Below are 11,415 nucleotides of genomic sequence, written 5' to 3'. Positions count from 1 at the left end.
CCTGAAAAATCAAGAGGTCCTTCTCAGTGGGTACCACATGGCGGCTGAAAGGACTAGCTTTGTTTTGCTTTGTTTTGAAATACCTAGTGTTTATTTGTTTATGGGATCTAGTTCCCCGAAGAGGGATCAAACCCAGGGTCCCACCATTGAAAGCTCAGTCTTAGCCACTGGACACCCAGGGGAGGCCCTGTTTTGTTTTCAACATTTATTTATTTGGCTGCACTGGGTCTTAGCTGTAGCACGTGGTATCTTTTTAGTTGTGGCATGCAGAATCTTTAGTTGCAGCATGCGGGATCTAGTTCCCTGACCAGGGACCAAACCTGGGCCCCTGCTTTGGGAACGAGGAGTCTTAGCCGCTGGAACGCCAGGGAAGTCGCTAAAAGGACTTGTTCGAGTCACTTCTAGATACCCTCAGAAGACTGCCCCCGTGTGTAGACAGAGAGTGGGAAAGAGCGGTAAGGGTAAGACCCAGGACTTCCCTGGTGGCACAGTGAGAAAGAATCTGCCTGCCAATGCAGGGCACGTGGTTTGAATCCTTGGTCTGGGAAGATGCCACACGCCCTGGAGCAGCTAAGCCCATGCCCCAGACTATTGGGCCTGTGCGCTGGAGTCCAGGAGCCACAACTCCTGAGCCCTTCCTTGTGCGGCAGCTACTGAAGCCCATGCGCCTAGAGCCTGTGCTTTGCAACAGGAGACGCCACTGCGATGAGCAGCCCCCACGCCACACTGAAGAGCAGCCCCCACTCACCGCAACTAGAAGAAGCCCGTGATCATCAGTGAAGACTCAGTGAGACCAAACAAATAAATAAAGTTTAAAGGAAAAGTGAGATCCAATGCAATCTGCATACTCAGAGTGTGAACTTCATTGAGCCCAAGGCCGCTTTGGCCAGGCCAGCCACAGCCAGCCCAGAAGCCAGGTCAGGGGCTGCCATGTGGAATTTGATGACAGTTCAAGTTCCAGGGAATGGGAGGAGGCTGCTCTGTGGTCTAAACAAGGAAATGGTTTCCTCAACAAACTAACCTGCAAACAGCATTAGATGAAACATTTCGTCCAAGCCTTTTCCAGGCACTGTGACCACGGTGCCACTTCCAGAATGTTCCCTGGGCAGCACAGCAGATCCCAGGCTTTAACAGTTCTTTCCTAATCAGCTAGGGTATTGAGATTTCCCTCCAAATTTACACTGCTTATGTCCGCAGGGTCCAAATTAGCCACGCTTTCTCGTTCCACTTCTCTTTCTCTCTCTCGATGTATATGAGTTTTGTATATATATATTTACTTATTTGGCTGTGCCGGGTCTTAGCTGTGGCGTGTGGGATCCAGTTCCCTGACCAGGGATCAAACCCAGGCTCCCTGAATTGGGAGCATGGAGTTTTAGCCACTGGACCACCAGTGAGTGAGTTCTGGATTGTGAGCTCTGGATTGAGGCTTGATGTGTCTTTATCATCATAGTGGAGAGATGAGAAAACCAAAGTTGGGCCCATAAACCCTGGAGAGAAAGGCGATGGGCTGCTGGACTGAGACTTGGCACAGTCAGAACTGAGTGGGAGGCAGCTGCCGAGTCTGCCTGCTGCGCGATCGGCCCGCGGAGGTGGCCGGATGGACATGTGGTGTTCAGTTTAGAAGCCCAGGCTTGTGGGTGCAAATACCTGGGTGTAAATGGTCAGGCTCAATTGTTTTCCCTCTCTTCCCAGGAAAGGCCAGGAAGGAACAGGCCTCAGCTGCAGGGAGGAGGAAGCATTGTCCTCAGTGGGCTGGCCTCTCAGGTAGCCCGTCTGGCAGGGGGCCCGCGGGGAACATGGGATTCTTGTGGCTTCCGTGGCTGGCGGCTGCCTTCCTGAAACCAGATCTCTCAATCCTGGTCTTTCCCATCCAGCCTCTGACACCATCACATCCCTGCTAAATCCCTGATAAGATCCTATCAGATGCTCCAAAGTCCAGTTTGGAGCTCGTGGCCTTGACCCGCCCCAGAGCCCATCCTTTCCCCCTCCCTGGTCCCACCTCCCCTTCTACATCCCTTCCTCCGTCTGTCTGGCTCCTAAAGGCCCTGGGCCGCCAGGGGAGATGAGAACAAAGCTAGGACGTTGGTCTCCCTTGAGTCACTGCGTGGCTGTTTGCTCCTGAGAGTTTTCCATCTTCCAGGAAGAGGGGTTGCTTACAGGACACCTACTTCCTCTCCTTACCTCCTTATAGAACAATAATACTTTGCATTTGCATAAGTGTTATCTGTTGTGAAAGCAGTTCATGTTCAGTTTCTCATTCAGTGATTGTCATGATACTGTAATCTCACTGATTGCGGTTCCTCATTTGTAAAAGGAGATGATAGTGCATCCCTAACAGCTGTGGTGAGCAATAAATAAGGAGCGAAACAGGCATAGCTTGGGGTCTGGCAAACAGTACATGAGCATTCCACGGCTGAGTGCTTTCCTCAGCTTCTCTCCTGACTCCAAGCAGAGGACTATCTTTTATGCCACAGAGTAGGTACTTAATAGGGCTTCCCAGGTGGCGCAGTGGTAAAGAATCTGCCTGTCAATGCAGGAGACGCAAGAGACTCAGACTCAATCTCTGGGTCAGGAACATTGCTTGGAGTAGGAAATGGCAACCCACTCCAGTATTATTGCCTGGAGAATCCCATGGACAGAGGAGCCCAGTGGGCTACAGTCCACAGGGTCGCAGAGAGTTGGACATGACTGAGTGACTGAGCATGCACGCACGCAGGAACTCAATAAACATTTGATGAATGAGTGATAAACTGTCCTCGCCCTTTCCCATCTCTCCCAAAGTGAGAGGATGTTTATTTGCAGCTCCAAGACACTGGGAGCTCTGCAAACAGGGAGTGGTAGCTGGGACGTTCTCCAGGTGGCACGAGAGGCCAAGGCCCCGGGGCTGGCTCCCGGTAAGTGCCCTGCCCCAGCCCTGCTCCAGTGGTCTCTGCAGGGGAGGGAAGCTGACTGGCCTTCACCCTAGTTGGCTGGCTGTCCCTCCCTGCCCAGATGTACCAAGAGAAGCAAAATGGGTTTTGAAAGGCCCACTCTGCTGGCATGGTCGTTTCCAGTAGACAAATGAGAATGCTCTCCTGTTGAAATCGAGCAGGACCCTATGGGGCCCTCGTGGGTGCAAAAGCACCCTGTTTCTTTTTCTTTTTTTGGTTGTGCCATGTGGCTGTGGCACCTTAGTTCCCCAACCAGGGATGGAACCCAGGCCCTCAGTGAAATCTCAGAGTCCTAACCACTGGTCTGCCAGGGAATTCTCCATGCCCCCAGTCCCCACCGCCCCCTCATTTCTTGTTTGTGTTGGCTTGGCCAAAGAGTTGAGGTAACAGAAAAACCCAAATGAAATTTTTGGCCAACCCAATAGAAAAAGGCTGTGGTCTCAGGCCTTCCCTGAGTTTGAAAAGCACATTCAAGCGGTTACTAATTAGGGAAGTGAGGGAACACAGAAGCAAAGGAAAAACGATCAGGAAATTATAGTTCAGCTATAAAACAGAGTCCTAGTCACACATGGGATCCCCAGGTGGCTCAGTGGTAAAGAATCCACCTGCTGATGCAGGAGACTCAGGTTCTATCCCTGGGTCAGGAAGATCCCCTGGAGCAGGAAATGGCAACCCACTCCAGTATTCTTGCCTGGAGGATCCCCATGGGCAGAGGAGCCTGGCAGGCTACAGTCCAGGGGTTGCAGAGTCAGACACAACTGAGCACATGCAGAGAGTCACAATTATACATGAAAACCTGATTCACACCTTGGAGCTGTTCTGCAGAAACTAAGACCCACATCCGGTGGAGGAAGATGACTACATGCTGACCACAAGCATGAAGACCCCAGGCTGTTTGGAACCAGGTGGTTGGTGTTTTCTTGCGAAACTTCATCATGCTACCTCACCAGGCACCAATCAGAGGACTGATATAAGATGATCACTCACTCTGAAATCCCCTCCTTTTTATCCCTAAAAACCTTAAGCCCAGGCCGGCCAGTAAAGTGGATCTGAGACAAACCTACCCACCCATCCTCTCAGTTGCCACCCTATCAATAAAACTTTCTCTGCTCCAAAAGGAAATCAGTTCTAAATATTCATTGGAAGGACTGATGCTAAAGCTGAAACTCCAATACTTTGGCCACCTGATGCAAAGAACTGACTCACTGGAAAAGACCCCAATGCTGGGAAAGGTTGAAGGCAAGAGGAGAAGGGGACGACAAAAGATGAGATGGTTGGATGGCATCACTGTCTCGATGGACATGAGTCTGAGTAAGCTCTGGGAGTTGGTGATGGACAGGGAGGCCTGGTGTGCTGCAGTCCATGGGGTTGCAGAGTCGGACATGACTGAGTGACTGAACTCTCTCTCTGCTCCAAACTCCCATGTTTTGGTTTGTTTAGCCTCAGGGCCAGGCTCCGGAACTTGGGTTTGACAGCACTGTTGCTGGGGACCATTCTCTGGGGATCAGCACTGCATCACGATCGGTTTTCTTTCTTCCTTTCCTTTTTCTGGCTGTGCAGTCTGGCTTGTGCAGTTCCCCGACCAGGGATTGAACCCAGGGCTGAGGCAGTGAGAGCACGAGTCTGAGCCTCTGGACCGCCAGGGAATTCCCCGTGATGGCCTTCCTGAATCCTTTAGTATCCAAGGGGCCTTGCGGAGCACCTGATCCAGAGCTCTCAAGAGCTGCTCAAGCCGTACCCTATCCTCGACCGTCACTTCCACCTGAGCACCTCCAACCTCACCTGCTTTAGCGATATATAGGGCCTGCGGGTAAAATGCAGTTGGCCGAAAGGGTTCTGCCCCAGTGTTGTTTCAAAATAAAAGCTGAAGAGCTACTGACCTCGGGTAAACCCTTCATGATGCACAAGGAAACTGAGGCCAGAGGAGTTGAGGGACCCACCCGAGTCACACAGTCCTGTAGGAAGCAGAGGTGTCAGTGAAGGCGATGGCCCTGGACTAGGGGGCCAGAGCTGCCCTGCTGACGACAGGCGTCTCCTGATCCATCCTGAGGCTGCTCCCCGCCGAGGTTCAACATGAAGGCCTCCTCTCTATAACCCCAGTGAGGGCTGGGGCTTAGGCACCAAGGTGGAGGATCCCTCTATGAAGAACTGCAGATGCCTGCCCCCAAAGGTTTTAGGTGCCGCCACCAGCACCCTCTCTCTCTGGATCCTCCTCGCCTCTGTTCTCCCAAACACACTGAGCAGGCTCTTTCCTCTGGCATGCTTTCCTTCCCCCTTTCCACGATTCTCGATTCTCCAAAGTTCCCTCCACCTCCTGCCTGGTTCCTTTGTTTTTTTCCCCCCTGTGAACTTCTTGAAGCCTGGTTTCCATCTGCATTCCTCTTGGGCTTCAGGTAAAGTCCAAAGTTCAGCACCAAGAAAAATTTCAGCAGAAGTCGATTGTGTATTTTAAAGAGAGAAAGTTGTTACAGCAAGTACAAATTTATTTAAACGATGTCAGATTGGTGTGCATGTAACGAAACCCATGTTTTGCAACCACACCAGCATATTTGGCAATGTGAAACACTTCCATAAGAGCTGCTCTGACCTTCCAAGGCCTTTACAACACGGTTTCTCCTGATTGTTATCATCTACTGTGCTTCCCATGCACCTTCAGTCAGTCAGTTCAGCCGCTCAGTCACGTCTGACTCTTTGCGACCCCATGAGCCACAGCACGCCAGGCCTCCCTGTCCATCACCAACTCCCGGAGTCCATCCAAACCCATGTCCATTGAGTCGGTGATGCCATCCAACCATCTCATCCTCCGTTGTCCCCTTCTCCTCCTGCCCTCAATCTTTCCCAGCATCAGGGTCTTTTCAAATGAGGCAGCTCTTCGCATCAGGTAGCCAAAGTACTGGAGTTTCAGCTTCAACATCAGTCCTTCCAATGAACACCCAAGGACTGATCTCCTTTAGGATGGACTGGTTGGATCTCCTTGCAGTCCAAGGGACTCTCAAGAGTCTTCTCCAACACCACAGTTCAAAAGCATCAATTCTTTGGCGCTCAGCTTTCTTTATAGTCCAACTCTCACATCCATATATGACTACTGGAAAAACCATAGCCTTGACTAGACAGACCTTTGTTGACAAAGCGATGTCTCTGCTTTTTAATATGCTGTCTAGGTTGGTCATAACTTTCCTTCCAAGGAGTAAGCGTCTTTCAATTTCATGGCTGCAATCACCATCTGCAGTGATTTTGGAGCCCAGAAAATAAACTCAGCCACTGTTTCCCCATCTATTTGCCATGAAGTGATGGGACTGGATGCCATGATCTTAAGTTTTCTGAATGTTAAGATTTAAGCCAACTTTTTCACTCTCCCCTCTCTTTCACCAAGAGGCTCTTTAGTTCTTCATTTTCTGCCATAAGGGTGGTGCCATCTGCATATCTGAGGTTATTGATATTTCTCCCGGCAATCTTGATTCCAGCTTGTGCTTCCTCCAGCCCAGCATTTCTCATGATGTACTCTGCATATAAGTTAAATAAGCAGGGTGACAATATACAGTCTTGACGTACTCCTTTTCCTATTTGGAACCAGTCTGGTGTTCCATGTCCAGTTCTAACTGTTGCTTGCTGACCTATATACAGGTTTCTCAAGAGGCAGGTCAGGTGGTCTGGTATTCCCATCTCTTTCAGAATTTTCCACAGTTTATTGTGATCCACATAGTCAAAGGCTTTGGCATAATCAATAAAGCAGAAATAGATGTTTTTCTGCTAGCATGTGAGATGAGTGCAATTGTGCAGTAGTTTGAGCATTCTTTGGCATTGCCTTTCTTTGGGATTGGAATGAAAACTGACCTTTTCCAGTCCTGTGGCCATTGCTGAGTTTTCCAAATTTGCTGGCATATTGAGTGAAGCACTTTCACAGCATCATCTTTCAGGATTTGAAAGAGCTCAACTGGAATTCCATCACCTCCCCTAGCTTTGTTCATAGTGATGCTTCCTAAGGCCCACTTGACTTCACATTCCAGGATGTCTGGCTCTAGGTGATCACACCATCGTGGTTATCTGGGTCATGAAGATCTTTTTTGTATAGTTCTTCTGTGTATTCTTGCCACCTCTTCTTAATATCTTCTGCTCCTGTTAGGTCCATACTATTTCTGTCCTTTATTGTGCCCATCTTTGCATGAAATATTATCTTGGTATCTCTAATTTTCTTGAAGAGATCTCTAGTCTTTCCCATGCTATCGTTTTCCTCCTTTTCTTTGCATTGACTGCTGAGGAAGGCTTTCTTATAATTGGGGTATAATCACCTATATCCCAATACAAAATAAAAAGTTGAAAAAAAAAAAAAGAGAAAATCCTGGTTTTGCTTCATGGCATAGCTCACTCCCCCTTCCTATATGATTTTCCTGAAGTACTCTGCCAACAGCTACTGTCTACCATCCACGGTCAGCACTTCATCCGAGACAATTATATCTACCAACCTCCCTTACTTGTGTGCATGAGCATGCCATCTTTCCCCAATTAGACTGGAAGTTGACTCATTCTCTGAAGAGGTGGTTTCCACAAATGACCAGTCTACAGGACAGTGCCAACCGGCTGCAAAAGAAGCTCCCCTGAAAACTTGCTAAAATGCAGAGATTTGGACTGCGTGGAAGGAGATGATCTCATAAATCTGGGTGTCAACAGGCAGAGAGCACAGATATTACATGACAATGTGGGTGGAACTCTGGAAACAGCACGTTTAACAAATTCCTAGTTGATTTGTAAAAATCTGCTTTTGGCTGTGCTGGGTCTTTGTTGCTGTGCAGGTTTGCCTCTAGCTTTGGAGAAGAGGGCTACACTCTAGTCGCTGGGCATAGGCGTCTCATCACCGGGGCTTCTCTTGCTGCAGAGCACAGGCTCTAGGCTGAGTGGCATGTGGGCTCTAGAGCACAGGCTCAGTAATTGCGGCCCATGGACTTAGTTGCTCTGCCACATGTGGGATCCTCCTAGACCAGGGATCGAACCCCTGTCTCTTGAATTGCCAGCGGGGTTCTTTACCACTGAGGCACCAGGGAGGCCCAGCTCCTGGCTGATTTTGATGATGCTCTTGAATTGACAGGTTGGGAGCAGCTGCCCCTAGAGAACTGACCGCGGAGCTCTGTACATGCACTCCTATGTGGTACGCTTTTTGACTGGTAATGAGTTTGATCCTAGTATTAGTTATGGTATACCTGTGTTCTGCTGCTCTAAGTGGGGAAAGAATACTGTGACTTGGGTACCCAATAGGTCTCAGGGCCTGTGCCTATTTACATTCATTATTTATTCCTTCTAATAACAACTTGAAATGGTATTCTCATTGGGCACGAGAAATCTGAGGGTGTGAAGGACTTGTTTTAGGACTTACTGTTATAGGACATGGAACTCTGCTCAAGGTTATGTGGCAGCCTGAGAGAGAGGGGAGTTTGGGGGAGAATCAGTTTAGTTCAGTTGCTCAGTTGTGACTCTTTTCGACCCCATGGAATGCAGCACGCCAGGCTTCCCTGTCCATCACCAACTCCTGAAGTTTGCTCAAACTCATGTCCATTGAGTTGGTGATGCCATCCAACTATCTCATCCTCTTGTCACCCCTTCTCCTCCTGCCTTCAATCTTCCCCAGCATTAGGGTCTTTTCTAATGAGTTGGCTTTCTGGATCAGGTGGTCAAAGTATTCGAGCTTCAGCTTCAGCATCAGTCCTTCCAATGAACGTTCAGGACTGATTTCCTTCAGGATTGACTGGTTTGATCTTCTTGCAATCTAAGGGACTCTCAAGGGTCTTCTCCAACACCACAGTACAAAGGCATCAATTCTTTGGTGTTTAGCCTTCTTTATGGTCCAACTCTCACATCCATACATGACTACTGGAAAAACCATAGCTTTGACTAGATAGACCTTACTTGTCAAAGTACTGTCTCTGCTTTTTAATATGCTGTCTAGGTTTCTTACAGCTTTTCTTCCAAGAAGCAAGCGTCTTTTAATTTCATGGCTGCAGTCACCATCTGGAGTGATTTTGGAGCCCAAGAAAATAAAAGTCTGTCACTGTTTCCACTGTTTCCTCATTTATTTGCCATCAAGTGATGGGACTAGATGCCATGATCTTTGTTTTCTGAATATTGACTTTTAAGCCAGGTTTTTCTCTCCTTTCATCAAGAGGCTCTTTAGTTCCTCTTCACTTTCTGCCATAAGGGTGGTGTCATCTGCATATCTGAGGTTATTGCTATTTCTCCCTGCAATCTTGATTCCAGCTTGTGCTGGATGTCTGGCATTTTGCATGATGTACTCTGCATATAAGCTAAATAAGCAGGGTGACACTATACAGCCTTGACGTACTTGTTTCCCAATTTGGAACCAGTCCGTTGGAGGAGAATGGATACATGTATATGTGTGGCTGAGTCCCTCTGCTGTCGACCTGAAACCATCACAACATTGTTAATTGGCTGTACTCCAATATAAAATAAAAGTTAAAGAAAAAGAGAAAACATAAACACACTTGGAATGAAAAAACGAAAATTAAGAACTTGTTTTAGTGCATAGTTGTAATATGGCAAGAAGCAGAATCTGACCCTGATAATGGACTCCAAGCCTTTCTACTTACCAGAGGGCATAAAACCAGTGGGTAGTATCTGGCTTGCAAATAACTTTTATTTAGACAGTACGATGTTTAAAAATTAACAAAACAAAACAAAACAAAGCCCTGCCAACATTTCTAAATTGGATCTTCTGTATAAATACCTGGATTTCTGGCTTCTCTTTGGGGTGGAAGAGGTTTGATAACACTGGGGCCCGCATTCCTGCGTGGCAACAAACAAATGCAGCCTTCAGATGGGATGGGTGTCCTAGAACTCACAAGTCCCCACTGTTCCCCATTCTCCACAGCGGGACCAGCTTCTCTGACACTCTGCTCCCAACCTAGCCCCTATGGGCCTCTGAAGGTGCAACTACTGCACTATTTATTACCTTGGTTTCCACTGCTACGAAAGCTAAAGGCAGCGTTTTTTCCATTTTGAGGGTTCTCTCTAGTTGAGGTGAGCAGGGGCTACTCTTCACTGAGGTGCACAGGCTTCTCATTGTGGTGACTTCTCTTGTTGTGGAGCAAGGGCTCCAGGCACAAGGGCTTAGTTGCTCCAAAGCATGTGGGATCTTCCCGAACCAGGGATCAAACCCATGTCCCCTGCCTTGGCAGGTGGATTCTTAACCATTAGACCACAAGGGAAGCCTGGCAGCCTCTTTTATTGCACCATCTTGTATGGGTCTCTCATCACAGAGGTAGGTATATCTCTGACCTCATGATTTCAATACTAAGGAACCTACCTGGTGATCCGTCATCAAGGAAAGCTGGGATATTTGTTCCCTAAGCTTCACGTTCTGGCTCTAGCCTATTAAAATTCTTATTTAATCTTTAAAACAGTTAGGGAAAATAAGCCAACTCATCTACTTGCTCCTGTTCGTTGGTATATACAATGAAGTGGGCAATGCCACCAAGTGGAAGAGAGAGTCCATGATGAACTGCCTTAGCCAGAGAGGCTGGGAGGCTGATGACCACTCTCAGTTTACAGGGCCGTTCAGGGACTAGAAGTGAAACACCCGCCCATCTTTCTATGCTGTTTCTTTCCAAAGTTGTCCCTTATTCTTATTTTTTCATTAACACATATTTTACATATTACTGACTTCCTGTGTGCCAGGAACAATGTTTGAGATACAAGGATGAAAATATTCAAGGTGGTCATTTAAAAAGCCAGAGACACAGACTGCACTTTAGAAGTGATGCTTCATTCTGGATCCTTTTCTGTTTGTTCGTTTCCTTAAACAAGCTACTACTGCTGCCGATTCAACATGTTTCACTCTATACATTTTTAATGTCTGTTCCTGTGTTTTGGAGAATGTAAGCAGAGATATTAAATTCTTTGAGTGTCAGTGTAATAAGCGAATACATAAATCTCTTTGTCAAATAAGACTGAATCTCATGGGGGTAGGATTTCACATTCACTGAGCACTTACCAAGAAAACTGTCAGGCATTTGTATACCTCACTTTCTAAAAATGAGCCCAAGAGGCAGGTATTCTGATTTTAAAGATAAATAAAACAGGACTGAATGTGAAGGTCCCATTAACTCTAAATCTTCAACTCTTCTTAACACTGTCAATGGGCTCCCTGGAGACCTCTCAGAACCACCACCTGGGATATGTCCCTGGTTTCTCAGCGATCTCTATAAACTAAGGGTCATCTCCAGGCACCGTGTAAGAAGTGCACCTCTTCTTCACTTTATTCCTTAATCTGCATGAAAACTATTGCAAAAACTCCTTCTTCAATTCTCAGTTTCAAATGAGCAAGCTACTCTTCTCCTGAACCCTTTCAATGTCTTCCAAACACTTTCCTAACAGGGATATGAAGCAAATTTATCTGGTCGCTGCAAGTACCTTGTTCTACATTCAACACACCTTCCATTCTCTCACAGATGGAACCTCCAAATCTGTAAGTCAGGTA

This window comes from Capricornis sumatraensis, chromosome 8 (assembly GCF_032405125.1).
Source record: "Capricornis sumatraensis isolate serow.1 chromosome 8, serow.2, whole genome shotgun sequence".
Lineage (NCBI taxonomy): Eukaryota > Metazoa > Chordata > Mammalia > Artiodactyla > Bovidae > Capricornis > Capricornis sumatraensis.
The sequence above is the reverse complement of the archived record's forward strand: the minus strand, read 5'-3'. Positions refer to the sequence as shown.